General features: G+C 34.9%; 1 protein-coding gene across 8 annotated transcripts in view; it reads left to right on the top strand.

The window, feature by feature from the left end:
- The window catches only part of CCDC148 (coiled-coil domain containing 148), a 371,756-nt gene that overhangs the window by 15,870 nt on the left and 331,932 nt on the right, over nt 1-23,954 (top strand). For 5 of the 8 annotated variants that reach the window (XM_056793901.1, XM_056793902.1, XM_056793899.1 and 2 more), the window contains one exon: nt 3,754-3,898. The exons of the other annotated variants lie outside the window; for them this stretch is intronic. The gene's annotated coding sequence lies outside the window, so the exon portion shown is untranslated. The remainder of the gene's footprint in view (nt 1-3,753; nt 3,899-23,954) is intronic. 8 annotated transcript variants of the gene reach the window in all.

Raw genomic sequence — 23,954 nt, 5'->3', positions numbered from 1 at the left:
CTTTTTATATCTATCTGGAGATAAAACCGTAGTTTGATTTTAAGACATTTCAGTCAGTTGACTTGACATGGACTGTCAACAGTATCTGGCATTGTTCTTATCTACCTGACACCAACAATTGGGAGGTATGACATCTTTTTCAAAGAAATATCTGGAATGTGACAGAGGACCTCCTGAGATTTGTCAAACATAATGACCACTTCCTTCTTCTGGTAATTCATATGGGGACAGATGATGCTACCAGAAGAAACTCAGAAAGAATCTCTAGGGAGATTCACCAGACAAGAAATTAAAGACCTTTGGGGCATAGGTAGTTTTCTTAACTGAAGGTAACTGATAGGACTTTAGTAAAGGAAACATAATGTAACATTGATAAATTGTGTTTCTATGACCCTTAGGAGTTTACAAAATACTTTGCATAGCCTATCTTATTTGACCATAATAATAATCCCATGAGAAAAACCGTATAAATATCATTTGTCCTAAGATCACAGTTAGCAAATGGCAGGGCCAGGATCTGAATCTAGGTCTCTAAACACTATTCAGTGTTCTTTCTGTTTTACTATATTTTTATGATCAAGGATTGGAGAATGGAATGTAGATTTCTAGATCATAGTTTAAGCCAGGAAATAGCTAGTGAGAGTCAGATTGTCCCTTGTTTTTGAAGAAATCCAAAAACACCACAGGGTGATGTCTTGAATTGCACATAAATTAGATTTATGTGAGGCAGAATTGCCAAGCCTCACTTTTCTATCAAAGTCATCAAAGTCCAGTGGCAAGACAAAAGTCAGGAAGACTGGTGAGGACCTTAGAAGAATACATTCATATGGAAACTTGCATATTCCAACCAAAAAGTTTTAAATGGGAAACTTTATGAGCAGGAAGAAAATTATTCCCCATACAACAACAAAAAGAGTGGTAAGAGATAAGGATTAAAATAGTCCTAGAATTGCATAGGAATTCACAGGTAACAATATTCAGGAAGAGGAACAATAATTGTATTCTCAAATATCTATACATAAGTGCACAGAATCTCTCTTTTTTCAAAAGGAAAAATTAGATACAAGGGAAAATAGAATGGCATTTTACATCAAAAACACATATTCCTCTATGGAATGCTAAAAGCCAAGAGAAAAGCATGGTGAATATTTGGGTGAGGACCAAATGTGAGAAACAATATTGTAGAAAGATGTTATAGACTCTTTATTTTCTTATGCTCTTTCAGTTGTTGAAATTCTATCTTTATTGACCTCTGGGACTCAGACAACAATCTATCCCCCCTTTTCCCTCAATCCAATCTGAGGACCTTTTATTAAAGAAGGTGGCAAAAACCCCATATAGGTGCAATATTGGTCATTTCTGGATAATGGTTAATGGAAATATATGGATAATGGGAAGGGTTAATATTAGAAAAGAGGGGAATTCTTCACTCTTAACTCTTACATATAACCTTATAGTTCAAGTTTTTTTAAATCCATAGTCTCCCTGGAACTTGTCTCACCATTGTCACTTAAGCCAAAAGCTCTTCATTTGCCTTGCCAATATCTATTTTTCCCTTCTTAAGGGAGAAAAATACTGATGGAAAATGATATTTTGGGCCTGTAGATGACCAATAAAGATGAATAAATAAAATCATAAAGATACATAAATAAAAAATAATAAAGATAAATAAAATAAAGATAAACACATAAAAATTTGTTGCCAAAGAAGAAATTAAGGAAACCTGGAAAAGACTGATAGTTCTTGGTAGATAAGGTAGAGAGGCATCGAATATTATATATCCTGAACTAGTAATAGTGAACCTTTTAGAATATTTTAGACACTGAATACTCTACCCTGTCCCTACTCCCCATGGGTGTTGTGTCCCCCCCACTTACCCCACACAGGGATGGGAGAAAGGGAGGGAGTGGCCCAGGCACTCCACTCTTGGGAGGGAGTAAGTGCTTCTATTAGGTTTCTGGGCAGAGGGGCAGGTGATGAGAGGGTTTTATGGAGTTGGGAAGGGGAATAGCCCAAGTACTTTACTCAGGAGAGGGAGTAAGCACTTCCATTGGGCTGCTGGGCAAAGGGACAGGGAGGTACAATGGAGAGAGGGAAGATAGCAGCTCCACCTGGGTCCTTCTGCCTTTATAGTAACTAACTCTGGCAGGCAAGTGTGCATGCCCAGAAAGAGGTCTTTGTGTGCCATCTTTGGTACATGTGCCATAAGTTCACCATCACAGTCCTAAACCTTGTGAAAGGGAAAAAAATTAAATTTAATTTCTACCAGCAAGCACCATTAAATATATGAATAAGAAACAAAATTAAATTAAAATAAGGTGAAAGCAAAATCATTGAATGTATTTGTATTTCATAAGTTTTTGCATGTGTCTTATTAGGATTTTTGTTGCTATTATTTTTATTTACAGTTATAGTTAGTACATTTAATCTTTTCATTCTAATTTCTTCAGAATGACTTCATATTAATTTTCTAGTATATTTCTTTGTTTCATATTCTTTATAAAAGTTCAATAATGTTCTGTTGCATTCTTATACCATAATTTGTTCAACTATTCCTCAAAAAGGGGTTTGTGTAGCTTGTTTCCAGGTTTTTTATATTATAACAATTGGTTCTCAGAATTTTTGTCTCTTTGCTTGTTTCTTTGTTTTTTGAGGCTGAGTTTCCCTGCACCTTTCTTAGTCTGAATCTGAAACTGCATTGGCTTCTCACAGGCCTACTATGAGATCACTACTAACCAATGCAAGAGCTTTAGCTTGCTGTATTTTAGCAATCCAGGTCAGTCTTCCCTCTTTAGATAGTCCTATGGTCCATTAGCTCCTAGGCCCTCATTGTTGCTGCTAGAGTTAGTATAGATACCTGGTCCAAAAATCTGACTCTAGTGGTACATGTCTATAATACCAGCTACTAGGGAGACTGACTGTTGGATCACTTGAGCTGAGGAGTATATAGATTTGTTATTTTAAAATTTACTTGAATTCAGTTACGAATCTGACTAACTTCAGTTTCTTTTTACAGGGCAGGTTTAGTGGTAGTCTGCTTAGTTTCTTATGATGTTGCTTTATTTGGGTATCTAGCTGTTGCTTTGTAGTTTCATATTTTTGTAATCATTCATCCTTTTTATTTCTAGTTTTTTGGCAAATAGAGTATTAAAAGACTGATTTTTAAAATTCCTTTATTATGTTCTATCCTTCTATATTTCTCATTTTGACATTTTGATTTTTTTTTCTTTCCACCTCTTAAAAATCAAATTTGCAAATGGTTTGTTTTTTCCCTTTTAAAATATCGTCTTTGTTTTATTTGTTAATTCAATTGTTTTCTTTTTTAATATGAAATCTATGAAATACCCAGATGCCCATCTTAATAGGCATTTCCTTCAATCTACTCCCAATTTTTTAAACTGCAGAAAATTTATCAACCTCTTTTTCTCTAATTTAAGAGACCAATTTGCTTCTAAAACTGGTATCTTCTGTACATTTCAACATTTCATATTTTGCCAATCTATTTAATATGATTTATCATTTTTCCATAAGCTTATTTTTATTCCAAGAATTATTTTAACACTTCAGGCTTTACTCTCTATCTAGACCTAAAGAGTTTATAGATCATACTTATTTTTTTATGTTATTTTAAAACTTAGTGGCTACATTCTCACTGGTGTCAGTATTCCCTTAATGTCATGAATACAACTCATTCACATCTGTTTCTGTACAATTCTTGTCAATCTATGCATATAATTTTACTTTCCTACACAGGATTGTCAGAGATTACCTACTCCTCTCTGTTTGCCCTGCTTCCAGTGGGATCCACCTAGCACATCACCAAGGGGACCAAGGAGACCAGCATCCTCAGTGCCAACAATATCATAAACAGTTGCTGTCCAAGTAACCAAATAGGAAGGCAAGTGTAAGAACCCTGAAATAGACACATGACTCCCTGCTACCCCACTGTACCAAGGCCCTAAAGTTATTATGGAGGGTAGTATCCTTTGTAGAGACTATTACTGCTTGTCAGGATGCTACAGTCCTAACTTCCTTGGTAGTGCCCCCTACTGTAGACTGAAAAGAACATTCTCACCTGCAATGCCCTTAGCTCTCTCAAATGACTCAGCATTAGAGTCAGGTAGGTGGTTCAGTGGAGAGAGAGCTATGTTTGGAATTAGGAGGACCTGGGTTCAAATGTGACGTCAGACACTTCCTAGCTATATGACCCCAGACAATTCACTAAACCCAGTTGCCAAGCTCTTACCTCTCTTCTGCCTTGAAACTGAAACTTAGTATCAATTCTAAGATCTAAGGTAAGAATTTACAAAAAAAAAGGCTCAACATCAGAAATGGATGTTTTTAGCAATGGAAATGGCACATAAGAAGATGCTATACAATGAAGTAGCCATCATGAAATGTCTAGTGAATCATGTTACTATTTTTTTGAATGCCAAATAATTTATTTTTAATATTGAGAGGAGATAGCTGCAGAGATACTGTTGACCAAAGTGTCTGTGATCTTTGTTCAGGGATCTAAAGTCTTGGGGTCTCGATGTGGAATTTTATAGCTTTCTTATAGGGTGTGCTTGTCAAACATGTACTATCCAGTCTTAAAAGATGGTGATCCCAGGTGCTTTAAGTTAGGTATGATCCACTAGACATTTCCTGATAGTTACTTCATTGTCTATCAGAGACTTCAAAAAGCAACAGAGATTTGGATCAGCTTTCTGCCTTGCCATTTAGTAAATCGAACATGTACATGAGAACAGGGAAATGTCATTCTTTTCTATTTGTATGGCATAGTTTTTTGCATGTAGTAATTGTTTAATAATTGTTTTTAATTCATTTGTACATTACATATATACATATACATACATTAATACATAAAAATGAAAATATTTTGCCCAACAAAACAATTTAACTACAAAAAAAAGAAACTGGTGAAGATGTTTTGAATAAGAAAATTAAATGGGCTTATAAAAGCAGTACAAATTTCCCAATGTTAAAGGATATGAACAATGCTTATCATTTCTTATTCTGGAAAAGTTAATTTTTTGTTAGGAATCTAGTTGAAATGGCTGGATCACTGTTGGAAGATTTATGGTTAAAATTATGGGATTTCTCCCTGTCTCCTCCATGTCCTAAAACCAACTTGCCTGAACCAGATTGGAAGGAGAAAATTCTGTAAAGCTGGCTTCACTTCATTCATTTCATCTTTATTTTATGTATGTAAAAGATAAATAAACAACTTAAATCAAGTAAAATAAAAGTTAATTTTAAAATTCAGGTTCATTTATATTTTATCCATTTTGAAATTTCTTAAATTCAGTCCTTATTTCTTAAATTTAGCATTTCTAGTTTCTCAAGATCTTTTTGGAGACTGACTGCCCTGCAATAATTTTATCTATCCCTTTTAGCTTTGTGTCAACTGCATATTTGACAAGGGTAATATTTGTCCACTGAGTATTCTACTGTACATTTCATGGTTGACATCAAATAATTAATGACTATTCTTTAAGTCTGACCATTTAACCATTTCTAAATTGATATAATTGTACTTTGTACCTGCACTTAACCCCATGAGGTACCTCTCACAAGGTAATCCATGCTTTCAGTTTTCTATCTTCCCTTTATTTATTGTCTTTCCCCATTAAAATACAAGTTCCTTGGTAATAGGGATCCTCTTGTTTTTCTATTTCCATTATTTTATACAGTGCCTGACACATTGTAAGCACTTAGAAATGCTTTATCTAATAGACCTAATACAATCTAATATCTAGTTCAGGTTTCCACATCTTATCCACCAGATTAGTATGAAATCCTTTGTCAAGTGCTTTGCTAAAATCTAAGTAAACTATACAGCATTCACTTCATCTGCCAATTTAGTCACGTTGTCAAAAAAGCAAATGAGGCTAATCTGGCATGAACTTTTCTTGATGAGACCATACTGGCTCTTTTTGATCACCACTTTATTTTCTAGATGCTTAGCAAAGCTTTCTTAAATTCACTTTCTTTCTCCTTAAGAAGAACCTCATGTTTGTTTTTTAGCTCCAAAGGTACAACTGCCTTTTTTTCCTTTTATGTGATATTCTTCTGTTTCCAATGAATATTGTTGAGGTATATTTCCAGTTGTTTAAATCTTGGAATAAATAGCCCAGTTTTGTTTTTTTTAATGGTTGTTACTTATGTAGCTCCTTAGGCTTGATAAACTCCCTGCTGCCATGCAAGTCAACCCTCAATTAGGACTGCTCCCTGTTAGGGAAGCTATATCCATATAAACCAGCAGTTTAATTGTCCTTGCTGAACTTTCTTCCCATGCTATTGTTAAGTAAATTTCCTTTTGTAAAATGTTTTATGGTCTATGAAATCATCATTTAATTCCAATTCCAATCCTAAATCATTAGAAAGACTTAAACCTGTCCTGGCTTAGAACATTTTATGGTAACTTTTTGGGTGAACAGTTTTTGATTTCCAGGTTGGATTTTACTTCTCTAATCTTGTTTTTGTTCCAATCCTCCCTCCTTATTCCCCCTTTTGTACTTTCTTCCATGCTACTACAACACACCCACACACACACACACACACACACACACACACATACACACACATACACATATATACATACATACATACATATATATATATGTATGTATATATATATATAAAGTTCTGGCTTCATTCTCTCAGGCTTCTATGAAGATTACCAGGTTCCCAGAGTACATCTGGCTATCTTTTTCCCTTCAAGTTCATTTTCCCAAATAACAGTTGACCAATTAACATTTTTCCAATTTCCTCTGTTTGTGTCTGTTTTATATGCATATTCGGTAACAGCTCAGCAGTCAGTTAATAGGCTTTTCTTCACCCCCCAGTAACCCAAAAGGAAACAGAGAATATTGTGCATACTCTAAGGACTGGGCCTTCACTGGACACTCCCCAATTATATTTCCTTCTCCGATCTTCTTCCCTCCAAGTTCATATTCTTTTCATCTGTACTTTAATTCATTTGAAAAATAAAGTGGAATATTTACATTTCAACTTCATACATATATCTTACATACATTATACAATATTACAAATTGTCAGAAGAAAACAAATGTAAAACAGAAGATTTGAGCATCCAGTTATTAAGATGTTTTCCTTTTAACCCTTTATTGAATACTTGTCTAATCCAGAACCTACTTTATATATTTTCTACAGTAGAAAATATTTGTTACATATATTATGTATTACTTTTTCTTTTTTTAATATAATAGTGATTCCACTGATATAGGTTTTCTCCCAGTGAGGAAACTCCTCCTACTACCTCTAATACCAATGAATCTGTTCTGCATCTTACATTCTTAGAGAGATTTATTTTTTTAAGTTTAATTTTTTATTTTAAAAATATTTTACCATTGTAAGATTAAAAATTAATATCCAAATACTCCAAGTATTATATTTTATGAGATGTTATAATAATAACTTGAAGCAAAGGAAAGAATAGCTTCAAAAAAGAGAAACTTTCCAGGACCATACACCTGGTAGAGAGCGCAGAGCCTCCAGAGAAGTCCTAAGGGCAGCGTTTCCAGCAAACTTATTTCCTAAACATAAGGACACAAAGTCAGGACATAAAGAAAAGGGATACTGGGTAATGTAGTTCAAGGGTATTAAATTTCTATTTACACACCATGTTTATATGATACATTTTCTTTCCTTCTCCTTTCCTCTCCTAGAGCCCACGTTCAATTCTACTGGGTTATACAAATGTTATAACTTGATATCTATTTCCATATTTTTCCTTTTTGCAATAGAGCAATCTTTTGAAACCCAAATTATGTACCCATATAAACAAATGATAAGTCATATATTTTTCTTCTGCCTTTCAACTCCCATGGTTCTTCTATCTCACATCTTGATGTGGATAACATTCTTTCTCATAAATCCCTTGGGAATGTCCTGGATCATTGTATTGCTACTAGTAGCAAAGTCCATTATATTTTATTGTTCCCACAGTATTTCACTTTCTATTTACAATGTTCTTTTGGTTCTACTCATTTCACTCTGCATCAGTTCATGGAGGTTCTTCCAGTTCATCCAGAAATCCTCCAGTTCATCATTCCTTACAGCACAATAGTATTCCATCACTATCATGTACCACAATTTGTTCAGCCATTCCCTAACCAAGGGATACTCCCTCATTTTCCAACTTTTTGAAAATCATACAATCCTAACTACATATCCAGAAGATTTTTAAAAATCATAAATAAACAACTTCAATAGTCTTAACTTCAAGATTGTTCATGAGTGGTTACTGCCGCATATAAAAGAGTTGGTGTGGTATGCTAAAAGAACTATAGGAATGGAATTCAGGCAACTTGGATTTTAGATTTTTCTCTGCCACTAAAAATATGCTCTGTGACTTTTGATAATTCATTTAAGTAGTGCATCTGAGTTTCATCCCATGCAGAATGAAATGTTTGAACTGAATTCTTTGAGAACCCATTCATTTCTAAAAACTTTATCAGAAATAATGGGATTCAATAATCTGGTCTTTGGCAAACTGGAAAACATAAATTACTTAGGAAAAAGGTCTCTATTTGATAAAAACTAATGGCAAAACTGGAAAGACAGAAATTAGGCTTAGTTTAACCCCTTATATCATATTTCCCAATATATTCTAAATGGATCTATATGCCTGAATATTAAAAATTATATCATAAAATGTTAGAAAAGAAGGTGATCATAGACCTTCTTGGCTATGGGTAGGATATTTATTCTTAACCAAAAAAGGGATAAAGACAATCATGAAGGATAAAATAGATAAGTTTAATTGGCTGAAACTTAAAAACTTTTATACAAATTAATGTACTTAGAGTAAGAAGGGAAGCAATTGAATGAAAAAATATTTTCTATCATCTTTTTTCTGAAAAGAGTTTTGTATGCAAGATATAGAAACAATTAGTAGAAATATATATGTATACTTCACATATATTCACATTAATATTTTTGTGACCAAAAAACCAATCCCTGATAGATGAATAAACGCTTCTCAAAAGGAAAACAAACTATTAACAAACACATAAAAGAATGTTTCAAATCATTATATTATTGATAGAGCTGTCAATCAGCACAACCATTTTGGAAAATCATTTAATATTATAGGTGATTAACTATCCCTACCTTTTGGCCTAGACAGCCTACACCTATATCCCAAGGAGGCCATGATAAGAAAGAAGTGTCCTAACACACCAAAATATTTCTAATAGCATTTTTTGTGTGTGTTAGTAAAGAATTGGATGGAGGGGAGATGCTAATCTATTTGAAAATGGCTAAGTAAATTGGGCTATAGGAATGGAATGGAATATTAATTTGCTATAAGAAAAGATAACTATGATGACCACAGAGAAGTGTGGAAAGATCTCATGAACTCATGAAGAGTGAAGTTAGCAAAGAAAAAACAAATAAGGATGAGGAAGAAAAGAAAACAATATGCACAGTGATTACAATAATGTATGTACAGAACAATTACAAAAAAAAAATTCAAAAGTGAATGTGGCAAAATTACAAAGAACAAGTATGACCTGAAGAAAAGCAAATGAGAAAACCCTCCCATCTCTCCTTTGCAGGGGTAGTATATCCACAAATGTGGCACAGGACATGTATTTTCAGACTTTTAATAAATATTGTTTCAATAAATATTGAAATTGAATGTTGTCTAACTTTTTAAGTAATGAAGAATTTTTAGTTAAAAATTTTTAGTTAAATTTTTAGTTAATCTTCATGATTCTAAATTTTTAGTTAATTTTAAATTTAATTTAATTAGTTAAAAATCTTCATGATTTTAAAATATTTAGTTTAATAATTAAAAATAAAAATAAATAATTCCACTCTTTTAAAACTTAAAATTCTAATATAAGTTTGAAAACAAGAATATATATACATATTCTTCATATTGTTTTGTCCTGATTTGGAAAATGTATATTTAATCTAAAGTTTTCTTCCTCCCTGTTTCTGAGATAGTTTTTTAAAAGTGTATTTCAGGTATAATAATATTGTTTAGGATATAGACCACCCTTAATTGTTGATAACTGTTCCAAAAATGTTATTTCTTTTGGAAATCAAGTACATGTATATAGATGATACAGTGAAAAGTAACATTGAGCCAGGCTTTGGTGGAAAGAATACAGTTTTGGTTCAGATCAATGATTCAATGGATCTGTGATCATAGAGATATAAAATGTTGCCTTGATTAGAATGGATTGCAACTCATCATTGTTTTCTCATGCTATATAACTCATATCTGTCAGAAGGGATATATTCAACATTCTGGAGACCTTTGTTTAAGTCTTTTTAAAAATTTGTGGATACCATCATAGTAATCAGTCTGTCCATCTCTTATACCTGATACATACATACCTCCTTGTCTAATTATCCCTTTCCTGGCATCCCTTTCTCTACTGTATTAGCCTGAATATAATATGACCCCAAATATAGTTTGATCCCAAGTATTGTGACGGTATAAGGGTTAAATTAGGAGTTTGACAAAATAAGAGCAGCTCTTAATAATTTAACAATTTAGTTTAATTAAGATAGAGATAGTAAAAGAATATAGTAAAATGAATATAGTAAAGGAAAGCAATATAAAAAAGAGGTAGAGAAAGAAAATTTCCTAATGTTTATATTAGCTATCCTATAACTACCTATTATTATTACCTAAAACTGCTTATATCTACCTATAACTAACAACCACCCCACAAAGTTCCAACTCAATCCAGCCCAATCAAAACCAATCCAATCAGGGGGCAGATGGGTAGCCCAGTGGATTGAGAGCCAGGCCTAGAGAGGGGAGGTCCTAGGATCAAATCTGGCCTAAGGCACTTTCCAGCTATGTGACCCTGGGCAAGTCACTTAACCCTCATTGCCTAGCCCTTACCACTCTTCTGCCTTGGAACCAATACACATGATGGAAGGTAAGGGTTTAAAAAAACAAACAAAAAACCCCAACCCAATCAGTGTTTAATCCAACCCAAATTAGGTCTGTCAAAGAAGACCAGTCACCTTCAAAAAGTTAAAGAAAGTTAAAAAACCTAACAGCCCAAACCAAAAGCCAAAAAGCCCCCTCAGTAAGCTCAGGCCTCCCTTTATATTCCAGCAAGTAAATGCCAACCACCAACCCAACACACTCCCAGCAGCCAACTTCCCCACAACTGCCAGCCCTAACTGTCAGCACCTGACAGACAGACCAACTAAAGCTGGTCCTCTTTTATCCCCCTTTCTACCCCACTGCCTATCTCCATGGTTCCTCCTCCCTGTCTCCTTCCTGCCTCTATGGTTTCTACTTCCTATCACTGTGGGCTGGTTAATCCCGACACATCTCTATTGTAAGAGGATCTCTAGGTCCCCCATTAAATTAAAAAAAGGAATAAAGAATTCCTTTTTACAAAGGGTAATTCAGAAAGAGGAAACACCCATTTTATTTTCTCCTTTTAAATTACAACTTTCTCTTAACTTGTTAATAATTCAGGCACTTTATAGTTTAAGTTTTTTCAAGATATTGGAAACAAGTTAAAGAAGTTTTAATGCCAACACTTTTATTAAATATGTATTACTTTTATAGATACTTGTGAGAAACTAACTTCCAATATTTAATCATGTTCTCCATATTTCCTCATCTCCTAAAGTTGAAACATCATTCAAGTCATTGCTGTCATCCTCATCTTCCCACAAAACATCATCTTCATTACCATCCATACTGTTTGATATCCAACATTTTTTTAAATCCAAGCACAATGGACTCAGTTGAAATTTTGTCCCAAGTGTTTTGATCTAATTCCCTAATACAGTGACCAACGGTTTCTTTATTTTTTTCTGATGGAGTAAATTCATGGTTTCTGGCCAACATCCACTTGTTATATTCTTTCCTCAAATGATCTTTGAATGGCTTATTAATTACTACATCTAACACTTGTAATTGTGATGTCATTCCTCCCCAAATAACAAATACTTGGATCTGTGAGCATTTTAGCAATTCTCTTCTTCACATTTTTAGTCAGGTGACCCTTGAACATGATGATGTAAGAGCATTCCTCTTTGATGAAGTAACACACCCTGATGCCTATCCCAGGCCACATTCAACCAATCTAACACAAGTTCTTCATTCATCCATCCCTTTTCCTACACCCAAAATATCACTCCTGATGGTAACTTTTCCTTAGATAATGTTTTACTCCTTAAAATTATGTAAGGAGTTAGTTTTCACCAATCAGTTGTGACTGCAAGCACCATGATCATTCTAGTTTTCTCATTTCCAGTAGTTTTAATCAACACTGATTTGGCGCCTTTAGTATTAATGGTGACATTTGACGGAATATCAAAACAGGCATTTGGTCAGCATTTCCCATCTACCCCAGGAGATAGCCATGCTTTTTATGTATGCTGAGGCACACAATCCACAACTTAATGGTTTCAAAGCTGGAACTGCTCAAATATAGTGCAGTGCAACTTTCAGAGGTACATATTGGGGCTAATATGGTACTTCTTGAATTTAGAACTTAATTACAGCTGTGCTACAGCCTGAGTCCACCATGTTTCTTAGAGCTAGCTGACTAAAACAAGATTTTTAAAGATTGTGGTGTTTCAAGATTGAGGACCATGTCCACATTACTAGAAGAAACATTTGGCTTCAAATATCTAGTCTTTTCCATTAGAAAGCATCTTTGGTCTGTTAAAAGTATTATGTAATTGCCAAAATGTAATCTTTTAAGCTTTCTTCCTTCTGTTTCAGGGTCTAGATCATGGTCCATCTTCAATATTAATATTAAGGCCATATATTAATGTTCTAACTCAATCACTATTGATTTAACTCCATGAACAAAAAGGCATTCTTCATCTATTTAAATTTTCTTTTTGATTGTTAAAGCAATATTTTTGAGTAATCATGAGTCTTAATGAGGAAGCACTGAAATGTTCTGGAATTTGATTCAATTAGAACAATATTATCTGAAAATTGAAACATCTAAAAGATACTACCATCTACAAAGATCAATTTGGTAGTTAAATGATCTACTTACACTGTATTAACTTGAATTTAATATAGTGTTTGGGACCAGTATGATCCTGGGCAAAACAGTTCATCACCTTGTATTATTATTTTTTCATGTATAAATCAGGGCATGCATGCTTTCTAAGGTTTCTATCAGCTCTACTTTCATGATATTATGGGGGTCAGAATCCACATCACCAGACTCCTTTATATTTGTGTTGATCATTTGCTTTGACAGCAAAACCTCAGATATCATTACTTCTACATTTGTTTGCCTTATAAGTTAAACTGCAGTAAGAAGTATTTAACTTAGGTAGAAGCCTAAAACAGAGCTCCTCTGGTTCACCTTTCAGAGTTATCTGGATTTCTCCAGGGATCTTGGTACACTAATTTAACTCTACCAGCTGCTAAATAAATAACAAATTTTTTTGTTATTCAAAAATAAATGCCTAAATAAAAAAAAAAGATTTTGTTTTATAGTAGGAGCTACTCACCCTGTGGCAATGTTTTGTTTCAGAGGCTTTATTTGTTTTGTACAAAATGTCAATTAAATCATTTAGTTTGGGAGCAATAGGGACAGAGGTCCATTGTTTATTATGGAGAAGCTACTTTCCATCAGATTAATGAACATTGGTTCCAATTGGAGTGCTAAAATAATAATTATTGGATGATTTAAATGTATTTTGAATGTATCCTTTCACTGGAATGAGACTTATCTACCAGCATTTTTGAAATAGTAATTGTCATTTGCAAAAATTGGAATGCATATGTATGTAAAGAGAAATCAATATAAAACTACATATACATATGTAACAAACATATATTCAAATCCCACAGTTTTATGGGAACTGTTGTTTTAAATTTAAATTCTATGAAAAATCAAAATTTCCTATTGAAACTATTTTGTTTAATTTCGAAGGGCCTGAAATTGACAAGTACTTTTTCTTCTAGCTAACTTTGAAATTCATGCCTTGGCTCAGTAAAAATGTGTTATGTAGAGGTTAGTTTGTTTAATAAACAATAAAACTAGACTCTTGAATTGCTCCATTCTCTTTAGATTGGCAGCATTGTAAGCAACCAGTTTAAACCAAACTTTTCACCAAACTTTTCTCACCTACCTACCCAATTTTTTCTTTTGCTTCTTTTCTGGGATTGATGAAGTACTTTTTATTCATTGTAAAATATAGCAACTAAATATATAGAAGCAACATATTCTAGATCCATAGATGGAAGTCTTAGAGACCTATATTCTTTTCTCAGTCCCAACAAATTAGCAACCCACAAAACAAAAAAAAATAAAATAAAAATAAACATTCTAGTTTCACAGAGGGTGTATTGCTTTCTCTTCTTTTGAAAAAAAAATTGTTTTATTGATGAATTTTCTGAGTAATTTTGAAGCATAGGGAACTGCCTAGTGAGGCAGACTAAAGCACTTTAGGAGAGGACCCTAGATAGTCAGAAGGTAGTATAAGACCATCTCTGAGAACATAATATTATCTTGGTGTCCTCTGGCTGACCAGAAGAACGCAAAGCAGGAAAGTGTGTGGTCACTGAAGTTTTTCATTGCATCATGTTTCTCTTAGGACTGGCCTTTCAAGTAGGTGATTATGGTTAATTGCATGTTGCTTTTTTATACTGATCTTTTTTTGGAAAAGGAATACTATATTTGTATTCAGTGTGTTTTGGATATTTTGCATTTGAATATAGTACAACATTTACTTGAAGTCATCTCAGTGAAAGTTTATATTTTAATGATTTAAAGAATGTTTCTCTATTGGTCAGGAGGAGATATTAGAGTAAAAAATTGCTCAGTGAGATTTTATTATATGTGTGTGTTCATAGAATCATTAATTTAGAGCTTGAAGGTCAGAGGCTATCTAGTCCAGTTCCTTTGTTTTACAAATGAGGAAATTGAGATCCAGGAATGTTAAGGCACCTGCCTGAGGTAGTAAGTGGGAGAAGCAATTTTTGAATTTGAAGTTCCTCTGATTTCAAAGCCTGAGTATTTGCCATTATGTCTCACTACTTCCCTAGAACTAAGAGAGTGTGTTGTATTAGAGGGTTGGTTTGGGTATAATGAAGGAAGAGTTGATGATAAATGCCCAGAAGGTAGGAGGGTGAGATGGATTCCCCCCTTCAGTCTTCAGATATTTCTCTCCACTAACCCTGCCTTTACTCCCCTCTAATAACTGATTTAATAGGTGAACTTCCTCCCTTAGGGAAAGAGAGAAAAATCAGCTCTCTCCCTCTTCCACTAATGACAAAGAAGTCATTTTATGATAACTGACAACTTTATTCTAACAAATTGTGGTTAGGGGTAAGATAAGCAAGATGTCTGAAGATTGGAGTTTATAGGAAAGAGGGTAAAGTAAGTCCCTGTTTGTCTAAAATATCTTTTTCCCTCTCTCCAAAGTTGAGAGACTCAAGCTTGCCAGTCTGGTCTCTAAAAGGTTCAGGGTTTGTGACCCCTGGTCTATCACAGCAGCATTAATGTCCAGATCCAGGATGTCACAGGAGCTGTGTGAGATCTTCTTATGCTGTTCTTATTTTTCTCAGGTTCTGCCACAATTCTTGGTATTGGGCGGGGGGGGGGGGGGGGGGGATGATGATTAGGTTCAATGAGGGATTTTAATAGCTCAGGAGAGAAATCTCTGATCAGCCTGTCACCCTACCTGTCTCAAGATAGAGAGAGAGATCAACTGTCTCCAACCTGGAATCTCTCTTCCCTCAAGATTCCAAGCCTCCTCAACCATTCCCCACAAAACCTTTGCTTGTCTTCCAGGCTCTGTCCTTCAAAGTCTCTAGATCATTCCTCTATCACAAGAGATGGGCAATCTCTGATAGGTATGAAGAGGTATAGAAATAAAGGACAAAGTGCCTTTGGGAGTGAGCATGTGTGTGTGTGTGTGTGTGTGTGTGTGTGTGTGTGTGTGTGTGTGTGTAAGAGAGAGAGAGAGAGAGAGAGAGAGAGAGAGAGAGAGAGAGAGAGAGAGAGAGAGAGAGAGAGAGAGAGAGAGAACAGAGACAGAGACACAGAGAGGCATTTTGATTAGGTCACTGATGATTTACCTCAGTTAGAAGATGGGAATGGAGTAGACATGTTCCCTAAGTAGCTTGGAGCTTTTTCTACATTTTTTTCCTGTGTAGACAGGTACATGTGTACATGTGAGAAAATTGATGATTGTTCTGTAATAGATACTGTTTTTTCCAAAACATCCTGTCTTATATGGGTTGTCAACTTCTGTTCACATGAGATTAAGTCATAATCAAAACTGGGACAAGGAATATGTGTATCTTGGGCAAGATGTAAAAATTATACATACCTACATTTGAAAATATATCAATATGGTTTGAGACAACATGTGGCTTGCCTTTTCACAAAATAAATATGTGCTCTGGAAAACAGGGATTTCTCACATCAAATACGTGTACATTTATAAAATAATATTTTAAAAGTTCCTTGTTAATTTTCCTTTTTTGACATGTGCTCTAGATGGCTTTCTACTTTGCTTATCCCTAATAAGATTCTGGAAAGAGTCCTACCTGTTCTCATCTCCAGAGAGTCAATATTCTTAAATTTGTTGTCTCTTTCCTTTCAGTTTTGAAACAAATCATGAAAAATCTCAGCCTCATTTTAAGTTGTATTATTTCAACTGAATTCTCTGATCATGTTGTATTAATGATATAAAAATAAAGCACACATTCCTCAATGGTAATCATTGCTTTGACTAGCCTAAAATGTGCTGTCAGCCAAAAGCCTTTTAATTTTTCCTAGCTACAGAATTTGGATATAATATAACATAATACCTGGACTTTTCTATGAATAGATGAAATTAAATTTATGACTTTCTTTTCTGTTAGATTATGTGTGTGTGTGTGTGTGTGTGTGTGTGTATTCTAGAGATATTGAGACAATATCCATACTCATCATGACTGTTATTGTTGTTGTTAAGTCATTTTAGTTAGGCCCCCATCTTTGTGACTCCAATTTTAGTTTTCTTGGCAAAGATACTGGAATGGCTTGCCATTTCCTTCTGCTCATTTGACAGATGGGGAAACTGAGACAAACAGGGGTAAGTAGATTGCTCAGAATCACACAGCTACTAAGTATTTGAGGTCAGAATTGAACTCAAGAAGTTTTCCTGACTCTAGGTCTGGCACTACCCACTGCACCACCTAGCTGCACCTTCATTATGACAGTTTTAAAGGTTCTTTCAAGTAAGAAAAAAGTTAAATAAATATTGTGAGTTGGACAACTGTATTAGGGGATTATAGCTATGTAAAAGGAGGCCTTTAGAAAAAAGTAGAGTTAGAAATCTTGCCTTCTATTTCTTTTCTTTACATAATTTAAAAAACAAACAGGGTACTGAGTTTGAATCATGAGATACAGGTTTCAGTTCAGTCCAGGGACAGGAATGGGAAGCATTGCTCTATTTGAAGCCTTGCTCTATATGCTCACAAATAGAGGTACTACCAACTGAGAAAAGGAATAGTACCCCAGTCCTCCACAATGATTTAGTACAGGGACACTTGGACTCTCATTTCTAGGACTGACACTGGGATTTTTTTGTTTGTTCATTTAGTTTACCTTGTTTTGCATTCCTAGCACTTAGCAAAGTTCCTGGCATGTAAGAGGTACAGAATAAATGCCAATTGAGGGGGCAGCTGGGTGGCTGAGTAGATAAAGAGCTAGGTCTGGATATGAGAAATTCTGGGTTCCAATCTGGTCTCAGATACTTCCTAGCTATATGACCCTGGGCAAGTCACTTAACCCCCATTGCCTAGCCCTTACTGCTCTTCTGCCTTAGAACCAATACACAGTATTGATGCTAAGATGGAAGGTAAGGGTTTAAAAAAATGCTTATTGACTGACTGATTTTAGACATCAGGACTCTTGTAGTAGCAGGATCTCAAACACTAGACCCAACCAGAAACTAAATGATTCCTCGTGGAGAGTGTTTTCTGGCTTTACATCATAAATACAATGCACCCTGCCCTCTATCATCAATTTTTTTGCATCCTTGTCCTTTTGCTGCTTCCATTCCTTGCTGAAACTAATCCCAAGATATAACTTAGACCCATTGTCACTTCTACTCATATGCTTCTGAGGTCCAATGAAGAAAGTCATATAATTATCTTGACTATCTATAGTATAAATTTATCTAAAATCATCTAGGCTATCACTGCTATATGGCAATCTTTTATTTTATTCTTCTCTCATTGACTCTAGTACATTTCCACAGCAGCCATTCCAAGTCTTCTCTTTTCAAGCCCCTTTGCTTTCTTGCTTCCTCTTAAGAAGTGATTAATTATAATTATTATTATATAGCTAGCATTAAGTAGGTAGCCCGTATCAGAGCTTATCACCCTATCCCTGTGGCATTCTCGGTGGCCCAGGCTGGCCATAAGAGTTAGCAACACTGCATTGAGATTAACAAAAAGATCTAGCAACCTCTTCTTTAAATAATTTTAAATGCATGAAATAAAATGCATTTAACTTATTTTAAGGTGGCTGGCTATATTAAAATACAGTTATCAAAATCTTTTTAAAAAACCAATTCACAGATAGTAGATTTAGAATGCCTATTCTTGTAGGGTACCAAGGTGGTGTAGTGCATAGAATGCCAGGCCTTGAGCAAGTCACTTAACCTATCTCTCTCAGTTTTTTCAACCCTAAAATGGAGAAATTAATAGCATATAGCTTACAGAGTTGTTGTGAAGATAAAATTAGATAGAGTAGTTGTAAAGTACTTATCACAATTTGTGATACATGATAAGTACTATATAAAGAGTAGCTATTATTATGCTATCTCTTTTTATGCATATTTCATATATGTGTAGGCACCTGTATTTTAAGATGTAACCTAGAAGTCAAAATCCTATTGTCAGATGCCATCTTCTTGGTTTTTAAATTCTTAATTAAAAAAAAAAACTCATATTGATTGATCTTTTGTTTTTATAGCTCCCCCATTTCTGAATATATTCCTTCCCTTTTCTTATCCATCAAGCCATTTCTTGTAATAAATATTTTAAAAAGAGAAAAAATCAGCAGAACAGTTATTCATATTATTTAGAGTATGCATACAACATATGCAATATTCCTCAACTATAGTCTCCCATCTCTCTTTTTTTAAAAAACCCTTACCTTCTATCTTAGAGTCAATACTATGTATTACTTTTAAGGCAGAAGAATAGTAAGGACTAGGCAATGGGGGGTTAAGGGATTTGCCCAGAATCACACAACTAGGAAGTGTCTTAGGACAGATTTGAACCTAGGACCTCCCATCTCTAGGCCTGGTTCTCAATCCACTGAACTACCTAGCCACTTCCTTCCCATCTCTTTAAAGAGTTAAGTGATATGCATTCTCTCAATTCTTTTCCAGGGTTGTCTATTATTATATGGTGCTCTGCTAAATTTTTTTGTTTGCTGTTTCCACTTAAATTAGTATAATCACTGATCATAATATTTTTCTGGTTCTGATTATTTCAATTTGTATCAGTTAATATAATATTCCCATGTTTTTTCTGAAATTTTCATATGTGCCATTTCTTATTACACAGTAATAGTCCATTATATTTGTGTAATACATTTCATTTAGCCACATCCCAATTAATGGACATCTATTCTATTTCTAGCTCTTTGGTACCACAAATAGTATTGCTATGAATTTTTGATGTCTGTAAGACCTTTCTTTCTGTCAGACTCCATCTTACATTATTGACTGATTTATTGATTCTTACCCATATTCTCTCAGCATTACTTTTCTCTTCTGAATTCCTTTAGTGAGAAGCAATGAAGAAAATAATGTGTTCTCAAAGTAGCCAGTTTGTTACTCAGAACTTTTGCATTTTTAGCAGTATTGACTATATCGTTTTATGGCAGCATCCCTTGTACTTGGCTAAATAAAGGAAGCAGGTAGTAGTAATCTGTTTTCACTATTCTGAGGTTCTTCTGAGATTCTCTAAAATGTGTTGTAAACATACACTCTGAAGGCAAAAGAGATGTTATCAGGTCAACAAATGACTCTTCTTCCTCTTACTGGAGAGTGCCTCAACTGACAATATGTATGGAAGAGGACATAGTATCCATATTCAAAGCAGCTTCTTGTTCTTAAGGAGGTCTTCCAGTCTATTTGTAATCTCCAAGTTTATGGTGATTCTTCCTCTCCCCTCCCCTGCTGTGTGCCAGTTTTATAACTTCCTCCCACAAAACAGAGAATAGAATTTCCCTCTGTCTCTATACGCCCCATTTTCATATTCAATCTTTCTTTTTTATGAGAAATACTTCATAGTCATTTGAACATAGTAGAAAAACACATTTTGCAGATTTACTTTCTTTGCATGTAGTAAATAGTTTTTTTTTTTTTTTAACAAATGCTTGTTGGATTAAACGAGTGGACTGAAGTTCAATGTAAAATCTGCCTCTATTCTTTACTGGAAAAAAGATCCCAGGTCCTTGTCTTTCTTGATCTCTTGTACTGTACTCTTGCTGTGGTGAATTGTGAGTAATTGATTTCATTCTATAGTGGCCAGTCCCCTCACCTCTTTGGCAACTTGTTAACCTCTTTGTGGCTTATTTAGTACTCTCTTAGCAGTTTTTTTTTTAAACCCTTACCTTCTATTTTAGAATCAATGTCATTTATTGGCTCCAAGGCAGAAGAGTGGTAAGGGCTAGGCAGTGAGGGTTAAGTGACTTGCCCAGGGTTACACAGCTAAGAAGTGTCTGAGGCTAGATTTGAACCTAGGACCTCCTGTCTCTAGGCCTGGCTCTCAATCCACTGAGCTACCCAGCTGCCCTCCATCTCTTAGCAGTTCCTTACAGTGACCAGAATATACAGGAATGTCCTGAGAGGACTAACAACTAGTGTGAGAGCTTTCCAGCCCCTTTTCAGGACTGCTCATCCACTTTTGATGCTTTTTATCCAACTCTCACCTGTGGCTCCAAGAAACTGTAGCATGCGCAGTAGCCACAGTTTGGTAATACTATCTCTGCAGACTGGCTTAGGGTCACCAACAGGTCTCTAACTAACCCATTGGTAATTTAGGGGAATGTCTACCTCAAGCATGTTAAGACTTTCCTAGGCTGAAAGGGCATATTTGTTCTAACAATCATGAAGGCAGATGCTGTGGAGAGGTTAGAGATTGGTCAGATACCAAGACCCCAAGGTCATCCACTGCATTCCAGGCCATGGTCAGTCATCTTGACTTTTGTCTTGCTACTGGATTTCAATGACTGGAAAAGTTTGAGGCTGACGACTCTGAGAAACTCTGCCTCACTAAAATCCAATTCACAATAAAGTCAAGACATCACCCCATGATATCACTTGTTCTCTTGAAAATGAAGAACAATAACCTTGATAACCACATCAGATGTCTTTCTTTTCCTCTCACTAAGCACTTTCCTTGTTCTACTCATTTATTTTGCAACCTTATCTCAACAGCTACATTCCTCTTACTGTCTTTCCTTTTACCTTTTTCTCTTCTTTTTCAGTCATTTATCTTCTGCTCTTTCTTCTCCATCTTTTACTCAAACCTCTTTCCTTTTACTCTAGCCCTTCTTTTCCTTAGTCTATGGATAAGAATTACAGGTGGTAAGAAGGTATTGCCTAGATTACTGAAAGGCTAAGTGACTTGCGAAGGTCAACCTAACCAGTGGATCTCACAAATATGATTTAAACTCAGGTCTTCCTGACTTAGAGACCAGCTCTCTAACCTTCAAGAAGTGTAGAATAATATTTTTTCCTCATCTATATCAGTTCTTAAGGCAATAAAAATAAATATTACTTTGAAAATTTTGCTGAATCTTGAACTCTTTTGTGTAAAGAAAAAAAAGAAAGAAAATCTTTTTTATAGGCTAAAAAAGCACTGATGCTACTAATATAACACTTTTCCCATAGTGACAGATATATTCCCTTTTATGCTCTCCTGCAGCAAGATAATTGCTTCTTGTCTTTGTGTGTGTATATGTCATTTTCACCATGTAATTTTTCAGTACTATTATCAATCCAGGTTTATGATGTCTATATTGGTCATAAGAAATCAATGGCTTTTTAAAAAACCCTTACCTTATGACTTAGAATTGATACTAAATATCTCTTTCAAGGTTGATTTGCTGTAAGGGCTAGGCAATTGTTTAAGTGACTTGCTCAGGATCACACAACTAGGACATATCTGAGGGCAAATTTGAACCCAATGCCTCCTGTCTCCAGGCCTGACTCTATCCACTGATCCACCTAGCTACTCCAAGCTACTTCTTTTAAACAAAATGTTCAGTAGGTTTTGGAAGGCACAGAAGTGTGGGGCACATCACCTCATGGAATTATAGCCATAGTACAGGTAAGATATGGAAGATGAAGTTTTTAAGGACTTGAGTTATCTTCATTACTAGTTTTCACATTCTCTTGATTGGCTAAGTAGTCAGGTGGACAAAGAAGAAGCAAGGGAATTGCCTTATTTCATATTCATAGTTTTCATTCATTATAACCTGGGAACTGGGAAGATGGAGACAATCTGTTCAAGTCTCCCAGTTTGGGAGAGAACAATTCAATTTGACTAACAAATACTAATTAGCTAATGAATAGCTCAAGCTGTGATTCCTGAAGAGTTCTAGCTTCAGGGTAAAATGTCAAACTTAACAATCAAAGGCAGAGATACCAACTGGAGAATATGATGAAAGTAGGGGATGCTGTTCTTTCTCCTCCCTCCCCTCCTCCACCTTTCTAAATAGAACAATGGTAGCTGATGTCCCTTATCTCTTCCCCTAATATTATGCTCCATCATAGGACCCTAGAGGATGTGGGATCTGATCAATTCGTTCTTCCTCCATGGAAAAATTCTTTATTTTGTGATGATGTCAGGGGAAGGAGAACAAATTTCCAAACTTAGAAATGCAAAGCTCTGCTTATCTCTGTTTCAGGATCTACATATGTTGGAGCAAAAATCACATTGCGCTACAATCTCCCCCCACTAATTTCATCCCTCTCTGTTTTATAACTACCCATCAATCATCCATGTTTGATTCCCACTTTATGATTAACAAACTACCTACTCAGATCTAACTTAAACTAAAATGCCCTTCCTGGACCTTCTTCCTAGAGCTACCATATCATCTCTATTCTCCTTTTCATTGCCAAAGTGGAATTGATACTACCAAATAGTTTATATGTGATGCTTTCATTTCCATACCAATTAATTACTCAAAAATTGCAGTCTGCCCTCCTTTTCACAATACTTTATTAAAATTGCTCTCTCTGAGGCCTCTAATTACCCCCCAACTTTCATGTTCAGTGGTCTTTTTTTCAGTCCTAGTCTTTCTTGATCTCACGGTATTTGGCAGCTAAGTGGCAAAGTGGATAGAGTACTAGGCCTGAAGTCTTTAGACATTTCCTAGCTCTGTGACCTTGGGCAAATCACTTAACCCTGTTTGACTCAATTTCCTAACCTGTAAAATGAACTGGAGAAGGAAATGTCAAAACACTCCAGTATCTTTGCCAAGAAAATCTCAGATGGGGTTGCAAAGAGACAGACATGACTGAATAACAACTATTCTCTTTTGTTCTTTCTCTTTCCTTAGCTTTCATAACATTCTATTGAGCTAGTTTGTCATCTTATCTCTTCAGCTCTCTCTTACTCCTTTACTGACACCTCATTCTTTTACTTGTCCCTTATAGTGCTCTTACTCCCATCGTTCTGTTTATTGTTTTCTCACCTCTACATTCACCCCCTCATCAATTTCATCCATATCTGTGGCTTAAATCCCAGATGTTAAACACACAGCCTACAACACTCCCTAGAGCTGCCCAAAGTAGATTATAATATAATTCAGAAATATTAACAAAATAAAAATAAATAAATTAGAACATAGATAAAAATTATATGTGGTTCTCCAAGTCACTATATGACCTGCTGGGATCTTTATATATGTTTTAGTGGATCCATTTCTATTTGAGTT

This window comes from Monodelphis domestica, chromosome 4 (genome assembly GCF_027887165.1).
Source record: "Monodelphis domestica isolate mMonDom1 chromosome 4, mMonDom1.pri, whole genome shotgun sequence".
NCBI lineage: Eukaryota > Metazoa > Chordata > Mammalia > Didelphimorphia > Didelphidae > Monodelphis > Monodelphis domestica.
This window is presented reverse-complemented; position numbering and strand designations above follow the sequence as displayed.